We start from the raw sequence: 17,258 nt of genomic DNA on the forward strand, positions 1-17,258 counted from the left end.
AGAAAACTAAGATCATGGCATCCAGTCCCAATCACTTCATGGAAAATAGATGAGGAAACAATGGAAACAGTGACAGACTTTATTTTTTGGGGCTCCAAAATCACTGCAGATGGTGACTACAGCCATGAAATTAAAAGACGCTTGCTCCTTGGAAGAAAAGCTATGACCAACTAGACAGCATATTAAAAAGCAGAGACATTATTACTTTGCCAAAAAAGGTCCATCTAGTCAAGGCTATGGTTTTTCCAGTGGTCATGTATGGATGTGAGAGTTGGACTATAAAGAAAGCTGAGCACTGAAGAACTGATGCTTTCGAACTGTGGTGTTGGAGAAGATTCTTGAGAGTCCCTTGGACTGCAAGGAGATCCAACCAGTCCATCCTAAAGGAGATCAGTCCTGACTGTTCGTTGGAAGGACTGGTGCAGAAGCTGAAACTCCAATAGTTTGGCCACCTGATGTGAAGGACTGACTCATTGGAAAGATCCTGCTGCTGGGAAAGATTGAGGGCAGGAGGAGAAGGGGACGACAGAGGATGAGATGGCTGGATGGCATCACCGACTTGATGGACATGAGTTTGAGCAAGCACCGGGAGTTGGTGAGGGACAGGGAAGCCTGGCATGCTGAGTCCATGGGGTCGCAGAGTTGGACACGACTGAGTGACTGAACTGAACTGAACTGAACTAGGCCACAGGGGAACACTGAGGGGTTTCACCTTCCAGAAAAATCACAATTGCTCTTGTTGGTGGCATGGCAGATGGGTGGAAGGGGAAAAGGGATGGTTACAGGTAGACAAGTGAGGGGTTACTAACATTTTCAAATCACCGTGGTTTAAAAAGAGGAAAACAAAGGAACTAAAAGCAGTGAGAATGGAGAGTAAGGGATGGATTTGAGAGCTAGTGAAGAGGCAGAATTGGTAGAACTCAGTAGCTGATTAAATTTGGAAGATAAAGGTGAGGAAAAGAGCGTTGACAGGCTCCATGTTTCCAGCTTAAGTGACTGGATGGTCTGTTCCTTCTCCCCAGGATATATCAAATCAATCTTCTTTCCAATTGCTGTTGTGTAATCAGTTCTATTTCTGGGGTCCAGATCTCATCATAACTTACCTTGATGACTGCCAAAGCCTCCTCGCTGTGACCTCTTGAAGTTATCTACCATGCAACATCCAGAGTGATCTATCAAAAATGCAAATCAAATCATAGTTTCTCCCTTACTTAAAACCTTTCACTGCCTCTGCATCTGCTGCAGGATGAAAATCGAAGCCCTTTAACATGACATATAACGGTCTCTAAGATGTGGTCTTTCCAGCCATATTCTTTGTCATTCCCTGCCTGAGCCTTTGGACTTGAGCAACCCCTCGTATCTTGCAGTATCGCACACAGAGCTATCTATTTGCTTGTCCTCTCCCCTCCAAAGTCTTTAGTGTGGCTTCCTTTCCGTGTTTCCCCAGCACACACACAACCATACACTCTCCCCGCCCCAACCTCTTTTGCTCTGATTAACAACAGTTCTTACTTTAGAACTCAGGTTAGGTCTGCAGCTCTGGGAAACTCAGGCCTCGCAGCCTGGATTAGTTTGCCCATATTTTTGGATATTATAGCACACTGGACCTACCTCACAATCATTCAGCTTGTTTTGTTTTATGATTCTGTTTATTTTCTGTTTCTCACCATAATCCAGAGCAGATACAGTATCTTCATGATCTCTGTGTCTCAAATGCCTAGCACATTTCCTGGTATATGATACGTATTTATGGGCCTGTGGAATAAATAAATTAATAAATGAGTCGGCACTACCATTAGCTAGATAGGTGGAACAGGAAGAGCAGAAGATTGATGGGGAACTATAAGCTCAGATTTGTACATTTTACAATTGAGATTCCTGCGAGTCACATAGGGATGGCTATTTCAGGGCAGCCAAATATATCAACCTGGCTTTCAAGTGAGATGTCTGGCTTTCAGATACGGGTATGGGCATTTTTAGCTCATAGTTGGTAGTATATGGTGTGGGGGTGTTTAAGATCATTCATGGTGAAAATATGAGGAGAGAAAAAGGCATACTTTAGGGCAGTATTTTTGACCACAACCCACAGAAAAAAAATTAGTTTTTATTATGCCCCAGAACACATACACTCTCACAAATCCATGTACATGTAACTCAAACAAAACATTTTATGAAACAGTATATAGTCCTTTTAGACAGTGATGCCCTCTGATGTATTTTTTTGTGTCATCCTGTCTTAGCCTAGCCTATCATTTCTTTTCTATTTAATACTATGCAAATGCTGCTAAACATTCTGACTGGCTGTCTGATAAACAGTCCTCTGTAGAACACTGATATCTAAGAAGGAAGAGGAGGGCCTCGTGAAGGAGGCTGAAAAAGAAAGTGCGGGGGTGGGGGGCACTGAGAAGTGGGTGGCAAATTAGAAGAGAGCAATGTCTGTCACAGAAACCAGAGGAGCAAACATTTTTGAGAGAACAGAGGTGTGGTCAGTGGTGTGAAATGCTGCAGAAAGGTGAAGTGAGACTGTCGAATTTGGCAGGGCATTTTTGCATTATCCTGGTTGAAGTCAATTGAGGAATGGGTAGGGGGTAAGAGAAGAAAGCCTGAGCCTAAGCTCTTCTCTATAAAAATGGAGGCTGCCTGGCAGTAGTCTGCTGAGGATTTTCTCATCCTTTATCTCATTTACTCCTTAAAGGCATTATTATTTGTGTGCATTGTAGAAATCAGAAGAGTAATTCAAACCTCAGAGAGGTTCATTTAGGTGCCCCGTGGTGCCCATCATCACATAGTAAGTTGGAGAACTGAGATTCAAACCTTGGTCAACCCCGACTTTAAAGTCTGTAGTTTTCCAATTGCACCGTAATGGTTAGTCTATTTTTGTAATTTTGGATAAGTAATTTAATTTCTATGGTCACGAGTTTATGAATCTATGTAATTACAGATGGAGAGGGTTGACAAAAATTATAGACTCCAGAAATATAGAAAATAAAGAGCTAGCATGTACTCACTTAGCATTATCAATTTAATTTCAAACTATTTTAAAAAATTTATTAGTGTCATAAGAGCATGTGGTAAAAATTCAACTGATGCATAAGGTTAAAAATGAGGCAATTATTTTAAACTCATTTTCCATTTGGAGCCTTCAGTGGTCCTGGGAAGAGTTTATTCAATGCTTTTGATTTTCTAATTTATCAGTTTAGTCTGAATACTTAACTGATTTTAGCATCTTGGTCTTCCTCTCCCTTCCTTTCCCCATACCCAATGCATAACCACTGTGTTGAAGATTCAAGAGTTATTCAGTGATACCATGCAGCTGCTGCTGCTGCTAAGTCGCTTCAGTCGTGTCCAACTCTGTGCAACCCCATAGATGGCAGCCCACCAGGCTCCCCCATCCCTGGGATTCTCCAGGCAAGAACACTGGAGTGGGTTGCCATTTCCTTCTCCAGTGCATGAAAGTGAAAAGTGAAAGTGAAGTCGCTCAGTCATGTCTGACTCTTAGCGACCCCATGGACTGCAGCCTACCAGGCTCCTCCATCCATGGGATTTTCCAGGCAAGAGCACTGGAGTGGGGTGCCATCGTCTTCTCCGCAGTGATACCATAAAGGAATAAAAATGGCACTGAAATTTAACACTGCTCTTTGTTATGTATGAAAGTTAAGAGTACATCCTAAGAGTTCTCATTACAAGGAAAAAAAAATTTTTTTTAAATTTTTTTATTTGGCTGTGCCAGGTGTTAGTTTTGGCATGTGGGATGTAATTCCTCAACCAGGGATTGAACCTGTGCTCCTCTTGCATTGTGGCACAAAGTCATAGCCACTGGACCACCAGAGAAGTCCTGGGAAAAAAAAGTGTTTTTAAAATTTTGCATTTATATGAGATGAATGAGTGCTATGTTTTATCTAAGGATTGAATCTGTTAAAATGTGCTTTCACCTACCTGTTAGTTGATGTATTTCATTAAAAGATGTCTTGATGATTGATTTTTTAAAAAAAGGCACCAAAGCAGGAGTCAGAAACCTGAAACTAAGTGTCAGCTTTGTGAATGACGAACTGACTGATCTCAAGCAAGTTATTTTATTTATCTGGACGGCAGATAAACGTTTCCTGTGTTTTTCTTAAGGTAACTGAAAGGGGAGTAAGTCACTAAAGGAGGGCCTACATAGAGCTGCCTTACCCCATGCTGCTGTCTGTCTTCTAAACGCCATAGCTTCTTCCTCTACCTCTATCTCCTCCTCTACCCTGGGGCCATTTCCAGGCCCTCCTGTCCTTCCTTAGGCTGTCCCCCTCTGAACACAAATGTGAGAAAAATTCTCAGAATCTCACTTCCTGGGACAAATCATACGGGCACCCTGTGCCTGTCAGTGGATGCCTCCTGTGGAGTGGTGGCAGAGGTCGGAACACAGCTCCCCAGCCCCACCACTTCTGAGCTAAGTGACTTTGGGTATGTCGCTTGGTGTCTTTCATCAAGGTTTTTCTTTTGTAAAAGGAGCATAAGGATAATCACTTTTTCCATAATGTAGGGCTGTTCTGATGCTAAAATGAGATAAGAAGTTCAAAATCCTTTTATCATCATTATGTCTATTGTTAATAATGACTCTTAGAATCATAGATAGTTAGCACGAGGAAGGACCTTGGAAATTCAGCTGCCGCTTTTTAAAGGAGGAGAAACTGAAACTGGAGGAGACCAACTGGTTTACTCAAGGTAAAATGCTTTCCCATGACCCTGTTTCCAGTGTGCAGGTAGTAATGGACTGTCATGTAAGGATAGACTGTATAGTATAGATGTTGCTATGGCTTGTCACGGGCATCACTGACTCAATGAACATGAACTTGAGCAAACTCCAAGAGATAGTGAAGGACAGGGAAGCCTAGTATGCTACAGTTCATGGGGTCACAAAGAGTTGGACACAACTTAGTGACTAAACAGGGTTTCCCTGGTGGCTCAGAGGTTACAGCATCTGCCTGCAATGTGGGAGACCTGGGTTCGATCCCTGGGTCAGGAAGATCCCCTGGAGAAGGAAATGGCAACCCACTCCAGTATTCTTGCTTGGAGAATCCCATGGATGGAGGAGCCTGGTGGGCTACAGTCCACGGGGTTGCAAAGAGTCGGACGCAACTGAGCGACTCCACTTCCACTTAGTGACTGAACAACAACAACTACAACAACAATCGCTTGTCAAGCAGAAGGTCCTTAATAAGGACAAATTTAGTTCCTGGAATTGAAACTTTCATGGATGTACTTTTTGGTTTAATTAAACTGATGTATTGTAAAAGATGAGTACCGTTCTTGTCTGGCCATTATGAGTCTACTTTGCTGTGTTCACCTCAAGGTTTCTTCCTGGCTGAATGGGAAGTGGAGCTGAGGTAGGCAAAAGAAAAAGAAAGCCCAGTTTACTCCTAATATTAGGCAAAACCAATGTTCTTGAATCCCTTGGCCAATGACTACAGAGTAATTGGCATTTTAAGGATGCATCTTCTAATTCTTTGACCTCTAGCCTAAAGCATTTGACCTTTTAAGAATCAAGGGCCCCTTGTCACTATGAAGATTAAGAAGCCTAGTTGCCAGCCTGTCCTCTGGTAACTAAATGCCATGGGGATTAGCAGGGCCCTATTTGGGGCCTCCTGGTTTTAAAGCCAGTGGTGCACAGAGCCGTGATCTAAGAACTAGAAGAGACACAGGTGTGTCGTGGAGACAGGAAGATTCCAGGATGTCTAGAGGCGAAAATGGAAAGGAAGGGAAGGACCAGCAGGTCACTCTGGACAACCCTCAGAAATCTTGATCTGTGTGGACTGGGTAGAGAGATTCAGAACAAGAACTATAAACTGAAGATTTAAGAAGGAGAAAAAGTCTGGGCTAGGAAGATGGGTGGAAAAGAAAGAGATCTGGGACATGAAATCTGGAGGAAGGAAAAAGAGAGCCTGGGGATGAAGGAAAGACAAAATCAAGACTCTGGAGCCAAGTGACAGTCTACTGAGACAGTGAGAGTCAAGGAGCATGAGAGGCTGGGAAACTCAAAAAACCTTTGGGATAGTGGTTATGGAGGGCGAAGACAGAGAGGAGCAATGGGCTGAATATGGGAGAGACCAGGAACAGTGAGCTTGGGCAACAGTCTTAGAGTAGATGGATCCAAGGGGAGATGAGAACAGATAGGGAAAGGGCCAAGAAATTGTGCCTTGCAGAGGATGGTGACTGGGTGGGAAAGGATTAGGGAATGGCAGCTGCAGAATGTGGGAAGTAGTGAAATGAACCTGAGTGAGGAGCGGTGTGCACAGAGGGGAAAGGGCGTTTAAATCAGGAAATGACTAAGGTGGATGTGCCCTGAGGAAGAAGGAGAAACTGGTGGAGATGGTGAGGAGAAGAAACAGTGGGAAGACATGACAGGGAAGTTAGTACTGAACGCATGAGAAGGGGACGACTTAGAGTTAGTAATGGAGGCATGTGGGATCTTAGTTCCCTGAGGGATCTAGCCCGCACCCCCTGCACTGGAAGTGAGGAGTCTTAACTCCAGGACTGCCAGGGAAATCACGAGAGAGCCTGGATTTTAAAGAGAAGAGTGTTGAACTAGAGAGGAAATACCAGAAATTACACATTTAGGAGGAAAACCTGGGTAAAGCTGAGAACATTTTCCAGCAAATTCCCAGAAAGATCTGGTGGGATGTGTCAGCCCACTTCCTCTTGTTTTGTTAGACACTGCTCGGAGAAGGCAATGGCAACCCACTCCAGTACTCTTGCCTGGAAAATCCCATAGCCGGAGGAGCCTGGTAGGCTGCAGTTCGTGGCTGCAGTTCATGGGGTCGCTAGGAGTCGGACACGACTTCACTTTTACTTTTCACTTTGTCATGCATTGGAGAAGGAAATGGCAACCCACTCCAGTGTTCTTGCCTGGAGAATCCCAGGGACTCGGGAGCCTGGTGGGCTGCCGTCTATGGGGTCGCACAGAGTCGGATACGACTGAAGCGACTTAGCAGCAGCAGCAGCAACAGCTAGCTTCCTCATACTTTTTGACCAAACAGAACATTTCATATCCTTGGAGATATACTCTCTGGAATTTTCTAGTCAGCTGAAAATGATGGGAGGTAGAAGCAACCAGGAAGGGGAGATTCTATGTCCAGATTCTTCAGCATTCCTCAGACCACCTCCCCCGACCCCCCACAAGAGATTGACCTCAGTATCTCCACTGTGACCTTGAGTACCCTTTGGAAGTCTAGCCCATTTTTGAAATAGATTGGTTCTAGGTCTACTTTCCAGGAAGCTTGAAAGGGCTGGATATCCCAAGTGGGACTGAGTTAGACCCGGAATGGTGTCTGAAAGTCGGTTGTTGTGATTAAAGCAAAATTGGCTCTCTATTTGTGCTCCTTTGGCTTGATTACAAGCTCAGTTATTACCTGGATTATCTCACTTCTTTCTACTTAAAAGGACAGGGAAAAGATGAGGAGGGAAAAAGCAATCTACAGTCAAGCTCCTTGACTGAAAGTAAAAAAATAGAAGTTCCTCAGTCATGATCTTCCCAACCCAGGGATTGAACCCAGGTCTCCTGCATTACAGACAGATCCTTTACCATCTGAGCCACCAGGGAAGTCTTGACTGAAGAAGGAAGGAAATAGAAGGCTTTAGGAACATACAAACTTTATTATCATGGGTTAGAAAAATGCATGAGAGAAATAGACAAATGACAAGGAGCAAGGCCCAAAAAAGATGCAGTGTCTGGAGAAGAACCAAAGGCCTTTTGCTTTATGGGTATGTCCCCATTGCCTTGTGTAAAGAGTAGGGAATTACGAACTGAGCACCTGTAACTTCTGCAGAGTAGGGCCTAGCCCCACAGTCCTGACCTTGCAAACCTTTCTCAACCTCCCTGGAGGTGCTGACAAGAGGAATGAGATGGGCTGACTCTTAGGGGTGAGAAAATAAGATAGTTGTTGGGGACATTGGAAAATGGTACATGGAAACCACTTTGGGAGAATGTGCCCATGTTCATATGAATGGATAAGATTCGGGACAGTAGAGAATCCCAGGGACGGGGGAGCCTGGTGGGCTGCCGTCTGTGGGGTCACACAGAGTCGGACACGACTGAAGTGACTTAGCAGCAGCAGCAGCAGCAGGGACTAGATGAAAGTATAGTGTGTAAAGGCTGTACTCTCCAAACGGTTACACTGTCCTCCATCTAATATCCTTTAGCATTTAGAACATGGATTTGTTGGTATAGGTATACGGAAGCTGTAAGCAGGGCCAAGATAGAATGTGGGATTTAATTGTATTTGTTTCTGGGCCAGCGGGAGAAGTTTCTGGCATTTATCACGTGTATCCCAGCAACACTTTATGAATGAAATAAGGTATGAGCATCACCAGTGTGTCTGTGGGGTCAGAGGGTGGCATTCAATTAGAGGTATGAGTAATGCTTGAGTCATAGATCTTTGGAGAATTCAATCAGTACAAAATTTTTTTTTGGAAGGAGAATGTACTCATCTTCTTAAGGGTTTACATAAACACAAATGACATACTTAGCTTAGAGAAGAAAAAGATGTACTGTCTTTAATCATTTTGATGGCTTAACCTTATCTTTCCTTCCCCTTTAAAAACTACCACTTTCTTTGATTGTTTCCCTCCTTATTTTCAAATTAAAAACCTAATTGAGAGACATTAATCACACTTATCAAGAAGCTTTATCTGATTGATGGATTTAAAGTGAAATAATAGACGTCAGAGAAATGTTTCTTATTTGATAAAAGCCCTTGGACAAAGTCCAGCATATTTTTGTTGATATAGAATATAAGTGTAAAGAGTCCTGGAGAGACTCTTGTTGGGGAGGGGTGTTTCTTTGCTAGAAGGGAGAGGTTGAGGTGGGGAGTAATGGAGGGATAAAGGAAGGGTGTTCATGAGGAAGGAGGTAACTCAGGCAAGATAGTCAAGAAGTATAACTCATGGGACAGAGGAAGGAGGGCGACAACATCTTGAAGTCTCAGCTCATCTTTCTCAATAGCGTTTTTTATTGCCCCCAGTTTACAATGAGGAAATGGAAGATTGAGAAGTTAAGTCACATTCTCAGAGTTTTGAAGCTAGCAAACTACATAACTTGCTACTGAAGCTGGCTGTTTGGTTTGTGTGAACCTGGAAAATCAGCACCTTATTTGCTGGGCAATAAGACTAATTCCATCCTTCCAGGTGGCTCAGTGGTAAAAAATCTGCCTGCCAAGCAAGATACACAGGTTTGAAGGAAATGGCAACCCATTCCAGTATTGTCGCCTGGGAAATTCCACGGACAGAGGAGCCTGGTGGGCTACAGTCCATGGAGTCACAAAAGAGTCAGACAGGATTTAGCAACTGAACAGCAACAAACAGCAAGACCAATTCCATCTTTTCCCATCCGTCTTTCAGAGTAGTTCCTAGATTAGAATCTACCTATGGGATCCTTGAGGATGGGACCATGTCATTATTATCTCTCATCCATGTATGCCCTAGCCCCAAGTGCGAACATATCAAACGGTGACTGAAGGTCTGGAGGAAGTTGGAGAACTGGGGCTGTTCACTCAGGTTGTGGGGAACACATGATCTCTTAAGGTAGTGAAGATTTGGGCAGATCTCGGGACTGGTAGATTTCTTGGGTATGGGGCTCAATCTCTGAAGAGCAGAGGATGTGTCGTGTCTCAGAGAGCACTGACTGAGTCTGGTGGGAAGTATCCCGATAACCTAGGCTTTCATTTTCCTCGTGTCTGTGGGGCTCATGGCTGGCCTGAGCATCGAGGTTCACGTTACAAGTACTTGGGCCTCCTCATGAGTTCCCTGACTAGGACCTTGTTCCTGGCCGCTCAAAGTAGTACAGTCTCTGGCCAGCACCAAGTTCTATGTGTCAGATTCTTGGAGCTGTCTAGGGTGAACGTATTAAGACTGGTGCAGCCTGTGCCTCCTTGCTTTAGGTTTGTAATATGCGTAAGCTGTTTTACTTTTCTGAGCTCCTCTCTTTAGGCCCTAGACAAAAGGCAAGCTTGATTGGAGTGGCTGCTTTTCCCCAGGTGTTAGACTCTTCCCTTTGCATCCTAGCCTGACTGAATCACCTTGCTCCCTGATCCCATCACTGGGGCTAGAGGAACGGGTAGGGAAGTATGAGCTATTACTCTAGGATACAGTCTTAGAAGGGCCCTTTAAGATCTTCTGATTGAAGCCCTTCATATTGTCATGCTGTTTTTCACTTGGCCATCGCCTGTATCTTGAGCTATAATTGGAGGCAGGGGGCAGTGACCAGAGCTGTAGCCCTAGAAGCACACACTGAGGTTGGGGAGAAGGGGATTCTGAGCCAGCACTTTACTCTAGTTGTAACCTTTTGAGTGGGAGTGGGGTCATGAACACTGAATCAGAGTCTTTCAATCAATGTACTGTCATTGGAAACACAGAGGCCAGTTGTCCCCTGATGTGTCTGGTAATCAAATAGGATAAAATGAGCTGAAGTTGAGATTAGAAGGACTTAGATTAGACTTTCAGAAGGACTGGCATAGTGGAAACAGTGATTGTGGCATTGTTTTCTCTAGGAGGCTTTTAAAAATAGGAACTGTTTTATTTGATCTGGGGTAGGTATGGAAGTCTTTATGTAAGGTTATGGAGTGATGGTCAGTTTGATTGTCTAGGGTCACCTAGCAAGCCCAAGCAGCTGAGAAATCCTCATTCTTTAAGTAAGACAGACCTGGAGGAAAGAAAAGCAGACTTGGAGCTGGGGAAGGTGGGGGAAGGGAGGCAGGTATTGGTGGAGGGTTGCTTGAAGACCATCTGTGTTTCATTACAGAGCTGCCACACTCACCCTCCCCCCGTGTGCCCTTCTTCCCACCTTCCCTCTCTGTCTGTTCTGTCTCTCTCTCAAACGCACAGACCGCTGCTCCGTCTCCACTCCCATCCTTAGTTCTAGAGGATGCTGAAGGAGCATCATATCAGACTCCCGTTCCCTCTTCCCAGGCTCCATAGATACAGCTCTCAAAGCTGAGGATTGTACCGTCTTCTGGAGCCCAGTTTCCCTGCCAGTCTTTGCTGCCGTTCACACTGTTTCTTTACGGAGGCAAGCTTCTTTGTCTCAGGGATCGAGGGTTTTCCTAAATCTCCCAGCTTTGCCCAGCCCCTGTCTGAGAATAGCTGGACTGGGATGAAACCACAGTGAGGGAGAGGGGTGGAGGTAGAGAAGGCTTCGGGTTTCTCTCCTGGACTGGGTGCACTCTGCTTAATTAGCATGAGAATAGAAAGACGGTCTCCCTGCCTCCCTTAGGGATGGAGAGGAACCGAAGAGCAAAGACTCACGCTCTGTCCTACTCCATCAGAGATTCTGGGACTGGGGAAATGACCACTTTCACATTCCTCCGATCCTCTGCGGACCCCAGGACCCAGGGTACTGAGAAAAGCTTTGATGGAGCCTGCTGGTGGATCTCCACTCCAGATTTTCCAGCTGTCCCTGTCCCCCCACCGCTCAGAGAGCAGGATGCTGAGATGGCTCGGTGATGCAGAAGGTATGTGCTTTTTCAGTTCTGGTGCTGATGCTGTGTGTGTGGTGAGGTCTCTGTGGCGCAATGGACGAGCGCGCTGGACTTCTAATCCAGAGGTTCCGGGTTCGAGTCCCGGCAGAGATGGTCACCTGGCAGGTACCTCTTTTATTTTATATGCTGTCATGCTAGGTTGATAGTTATATTTATTCCTCCCTGGGGGCTCTGGGAAGAGAAAGAAAACCCCTTTCCTTGGGAATCCTGGACCTCCCCTCTTTTTCTGTCTCCTCGCTCTTTGTTCTTTCCCTGTTCCTCCCTTATTAATTTTCTATTGTCTAGCGAAGGCTCAGATGCCTGCTACATCTCTCCGCTCAGCCTGACACAGCCTTTGAATCCTTTGCTTCGCAGAAAAATCACTGGCAAAGAGTGACTGGGATGCCTGGCCATAGGTTTTGAAACCACTATGGCTCCATTCCTTTACCTCTGAGCACATGAAAAGGCAGATCATCCCATATGCTGATAAGGAAAAGTCCAGTTGTCCTTGAAGGTAACACTCACCTTGACCAAGATGGGTCAGGAGGTGGATGGGGTCCTGTAGAGGGTGAGGACCTGTGCTGTCTTTGTCGGCTATCCTTTTGTATTCCAAAGGATAGGCTTTTGTGTGTGTGTGCTAAGGCTCATCACTCACTTCCTCCTCTACAAGGTGAGATGTAATCATTGTTCTTCATCTCAGTGGAATAAACTACACAGCAGCATGCTAATTATCAGCAGGAGACGAACTTGTCCCCAGAAATTCAAGGTCTTACACTTCAGTGGTCTTGACTGCAAAGTTTGCAGCCTTTCCTGCTTGCCAGACAGGCTTTGAGGTTTGTATCAGAATGTTCTTTTCATAATTCTTGGTTTCCAGCAAGCAGTTTTCTCACCAGCTCTCTCATCCTGCATCCACTTCAGCTCTCTTTCCCTACTTCATCTAATGGGCCACAGTCAGGAAGATTGGGAGCTTGGTCGAATTGGTTTTCTATTTTGGGCTGGTTTGGCTCTCTTCATTTCATATTGCAGCCTCTAGTCTATTAGCTAGAGGGAACCGCCTGAGCCGGGAACTGACCTCCACCTCAGGTGAACTCAGGAAACCTGAGGAGACGCACCTCTCCTCCTGACTGCTGGGGAGTCAGCATCTCTCCAACCCAGGGCTCTGGACAGGTGACCAGAGGACACGGCCAGCTGTCACTTGTGCTCTGAAGAAGCTGGGATGGGGTGAGATAGGAGAATCCAATCCATGCTAAGAAGTGGGGAATTGATACGGCAGACAGGAGGACTCTGGAAGGAGACCGATATATATATATATATATTTTTTTTTTAATTTAATTTTATTTTTAAACTTTACATAATTGTATTAGTTTTGCCAAATATCAAAATGAATCCATCAATTTTTTTTTTAGCTTGGGGACTTGTGTGCGTTTGCAGCAAGCTGAAACTCCTGAAATTCTTTTGAAGTTAGTCTGGTACTTTTAAAGGGACTTAGGAATCTTGCAATAAGAACCAATACAGTTTTACCTTCCTGAGTTACTTTGATGGAACACCAGTTCTGATATTAACTCTTTCCTGACAGCCCAATGGATATGGCCTTTGGACCTGAAATCCCTGGACAGCCCTTCTGGAGCCTTTTATTTTTAGCTCAGTTTATCCTACATCTTTTTGCTTTAAGGTCAGGCCTGAAAGGAAAAATTGGTCTGTGTGTGTGGATAGGAGCATGGGGGATTGTAGGGAAGGAGTTTACAGAAGAGGCATTTCAGAGTTTTCAGCCAGAATACTACCTACATCTTTCTAGTCCACCCCTCACTCCCCTGCATCATCTATTATAATGGTGCTGCTGAATGCCAACAGTTTCTAGCACTGTGAAAGTTCGGGACAAGGGTATACATTCATCATGGCTCACTCTAAGCTTTTCTCAATTCTGGAAGCTCTCTATGAATGTATTCTTTATGAAATGTAGTCTTTATGAAATCGTGGGAGCTGGGATGGGATGTGTGCCCAAGTAGGCAGTGAACTGAGATTCGTTCAAGTGCTTGATCAGGGTGCAATGTAGCCAGCTCCTCAGGTCAAGTTCTATATCAGTGAGAATTTAACTCCACAGATAATCCCCCGAACCTGATTGTAGCTAGACAATGGTTTCCATTTTCTAACTTGGAATCAGGAGATCCTGGTTTAAGTTGCAGCTTTGCCAAGTTTCCAAGCCTCTCTGATCTTTAACTTGCTTATTTATTAAAACAAAATTGTACTGTCCATCTTCCAAATATGAAAATGAATGAGAAAGTCCATTGTACAGCTCTATATAGCTCTGTAGAGCTGCGTGCAAGTGTATAGGTTTTGTTAGTTTGGGGGTTGCTTTTGTCTCACTCCTCAGCATGCAGAAAAGGTGCCTGGCCAGAGAGTAGGGGAATGAAAGGCTCTGAATGATCAGCTGTTGCCTGGGACCTCCAGGGTGGCTGTATGCCACCAGCTGGGGCTGGTACTGACCTGTGCTGCCCTAACAGAGAGGACGGAATGGGCTTTCTAGCTGGTGGAGTCCTTCAGAGGGCACATGGCCCCTGTGTGCCTTACGTAGGTGACTTCATCTCAGCCAGGTAGGTAGAGGTCCCCACTGGCTACACCACTGAAGGGAACTAAAAGCTTCCACTTATTTAGGCATCACCCAGCTTTTAGCTCCCTCAGCCTCTGAGGGGTGATGTTTTGGGAACTTGTAGAAGAACATCACCAGGACCAGTGGTAAGATTTTCCAAATTGGTAAAAAATTCCTATATATGTGCTAGCAACATTTTTCTTAACACAAGAGAGAGAATTTTTTAAATTTATGAATATCATAATTATTACATTTTAAAGGTACTCAGAATATAAAATAGAAATGGGTAGATTTTTTTTTAAAATAAAGTCACTTCACTGTAGGACTCAAATGCTTCGCAGGTGCTGAAAATGGCCATTAGTTACAAAGTGTGCAGACAGGATATATCTTATTTATTATTGTATTCTCACCACTTGAAATATGGTCAGCATTTGATGGATATGTTTGAAAGAATTAATGCTGACTTAGATTGGCTATAAATTATGTAGATAAAAAAGAGAAAGAGCCATAGCTCCTAGGGATCAGGAACACAGGCAATGTCTTCTTGCATGAATTCATCCACTTTACAAATATTTATCAAGCACCCACTTTATGCCACTTTCCAGGCACAGGGATCCAAAATAGCATCTCCCACTTCCCTCATGGAGTGCATATTTCTGTGACAGAGACAAAGAATAAGTAGGTAAATAATATTATGGTAGAATTGTAGGTAGAGATACCTGCTGGAGGAATCGATGATAAAAGAGTGATGTGAAGCCTGGTGGTCACGGAAGACTTTCCCAGGAGGTGGCATGTGAGTGGAGAGTAAATGAAGCAAGAGAGCTCGATGAAATGCAGATGATGGGCATTCCAAACAGAGAAACAAAGCAAGAGCAGAGAGCCTGAGGTGGGCATGAGCTTGAAGACTGAGGGAAAGCACAAAGGTTAGTGTGGCTGGAGTGGAGACGGTGATGAAGAGAGTCAAGCTCAGAGATTAATATGGGACATGTTGGAACTTCCCTAGCAGTGCAGTGGCTAAGATTCCATGCTTCTAATAAAGGGGCGTGGGTTCAATCCCTGATTGGGGAACTAAGATCCCACATGCCACGGTAGTGTGGTTAAAAAAAAAAAATACGGGGCATGTCATACAGGATGATGTACTCACCCCATCACAGCCAGCTCTGCCTGGTGTGTTAAGTCTGGCATCTCCTCACTTTTCCTTTACTATCCTGCAGTGAATTTATAGGTAATACAACTTATAAGTATAATTAAAACAAATCAATAAAATTCCTTTTTTTGAAATGTAAGGAAATGTAATAAACACTATGTATTTTAATACATAAATGCCACACTAGCAGTCTTATATCTATATGAAGAATCACCTCCAATGCAATAACTATAGATGCAGATATGCAAAAAAAAAGTGCAGGTCTATTATAAATATCACAAAGAATATCAACCATCAGCAGTGTTGTGATTTCCCAAACTGGTACACACTTGCTGATAAATTTATGATCAAAATAAATTAAATATTCTTGCAAAGCAGGAACCATTTTGCATTCCTGAATATTTTAGGAAATTTGAAACCATGCAGAAAGCTGTATTTATATGGAAAAATGAGATAGACTTTAGGTCCAGACACCAGCAACTAGCCTTTCCGTAGGTCATTCAAAAGAAGTGCACCATATGGGGCAGGTCTTCTTTGTGTGAGATGCATCTACATATTGCAGGACACACGAATCCCAGGTTCCCTTCCTCTCTGTAGCTAGTTCAGTTCAGTTCAGTTGCTCAGTCGTATCCGACTCTTTTCGACCCCATGAATCGCAGCACACCAGGCCTCCCTGTCCATCACCAACTCCCGGAGTTCACCCAGACTCAGTGGTACCCAATCATTACAGAAACAAAGCAAAAAAAAAAAAAAAAAAATACTCCACCAAATTTTCAAATCACTGCTGCTGCTGCTGCTGCTGCTAAGTCGCTTCAGTTGTGTCCGACTCTGTGCAACCCCATAGACAGCAGCCCATCAGGCTCCCCCGTCCCTGGGATTTTCCAGGCAAGAACACTGGAGTGGGCTGCCATTTCCTTCTCTAATGCTTCATGAAAGTGAAAAGTGAAAGTGAAGTCGCTCAGTAGTGTCCGACTCTTAGCTATTGCAGACCAAGTGGTAAGTCTTGTAGATCAAGCTTTCCTTCATGATAATGAAAAGTCATTGGTGGGTTTGAGCAGAGGAGTGGTGGAATCTGATTTATGTGTTGAAGGGTTAATTTTGACCATTGGTAAAGAATAGCCTGTGTTGGGGAGAAGGGAACGTTTTCTGGTCTGCTGGACACAACACCTTTTAGAAGCAGCTGGGTGTGGTTCCCAAGTGACACCACTAGAAATGGAGGGTTTTATAAGAATGTCCACCTACAAAAGTGATCTGTCATTTCTGGAAAGCTAGCCTGGCATGGATCATTTATAGTTTGTCTAGGAACTAGTTAGTTTATTGTCCTTACAATGATTCCACTTACTAGCAAAGCTGTTCATTTTTGTTTGCATTTAAAAGCGATAGGAAGTGGAACCTACTCTCCTAAACATGATTTCAGTGTTTATGTCTTTTTTCAGTTCCTATAAATTGTAATGGAACAGAACATCTTTAAACTTCTTTGTGTCCTCCTTGGAAGATGTATCTTTTTGCTTCTGTAATGTAATGTTGTCCTGTGATGGTTCTACTGAGAGAATGGACAGTGGGCGAGACACAGAGTCTTATGATACAAGAAGCTGAAGACACAAGCATAGCAGAGGAAACAACTGTTAGGGGACGACACAGGCCTGGGTCTGCATCAGCGGTCTTGCTGTCTATTTGTGTATCTTTGGGCATGCACTAGGTTTCTTGAGCCTTGGTTTCCTCTTCTAGAAGATCCAACTAATATCTAGAATTAAATAAGGTAAAATGGAAAAGGGTCTGGATAGGTAGATCCATAATAAGTGCAGAAACAAACACTAGCTTCCTTTGTTTACGGATGGTTTGTCCAACCAGCCTTCTTCAGATTTAATGTTTCAAGCTAGTTTCTTGGAGATCGTGTGTGAGGCTCTGGGGGACTTAGCCATGGACCACATGTCTCCATACCTTGAAAATGCTTGGGCACAGTGGAGTGCTAGAGGGAGTAAGAAATGCATGATGCATCTTACAGTAGTCATCACCAAGAGACTGTCTCCCGTGCTCA

General features: G+C 44.1%; 1 long non-coding RNA gene and 1 other non-coding gene across 3 annotated transcripts in view; both read left to right on the plus strand.

Annotated features, from left to right (window-relative positions):
• LOC101903951 (uncharacterized) overlaps nt 1-17,258 on the plus strand; it is a 101,925-nt gene that overhangs the window by 35,894 nt on the left and 48,773 nt on the right. The window lies entirely within an intron of this gene.
• TRNAR-UCU (transfer RNA arginine (anticodon UCU)) lies at nt 11,527-11,600 on the plus strand. The gene has a single exon. It is a non-coding gene; the product is annotated as a tRNA-Arg (tRNA).

The sequence above is a fragment of the Bos taurus genome, chromosome 3, assembly GCF_002263795.3.
Source record: "Bos taurus isolate L1 Dominette 01449 registration number 42190680 breed Hereford chromosome 3, ARS-UCD2.0, whole genome shotgun sequence".
Classification (NCBI taxonomy): Eukaryota; Metazoa; Chordata; class Mammalia; order Artiodactyla; family Bovidae; genus Bos; species Bos taurus.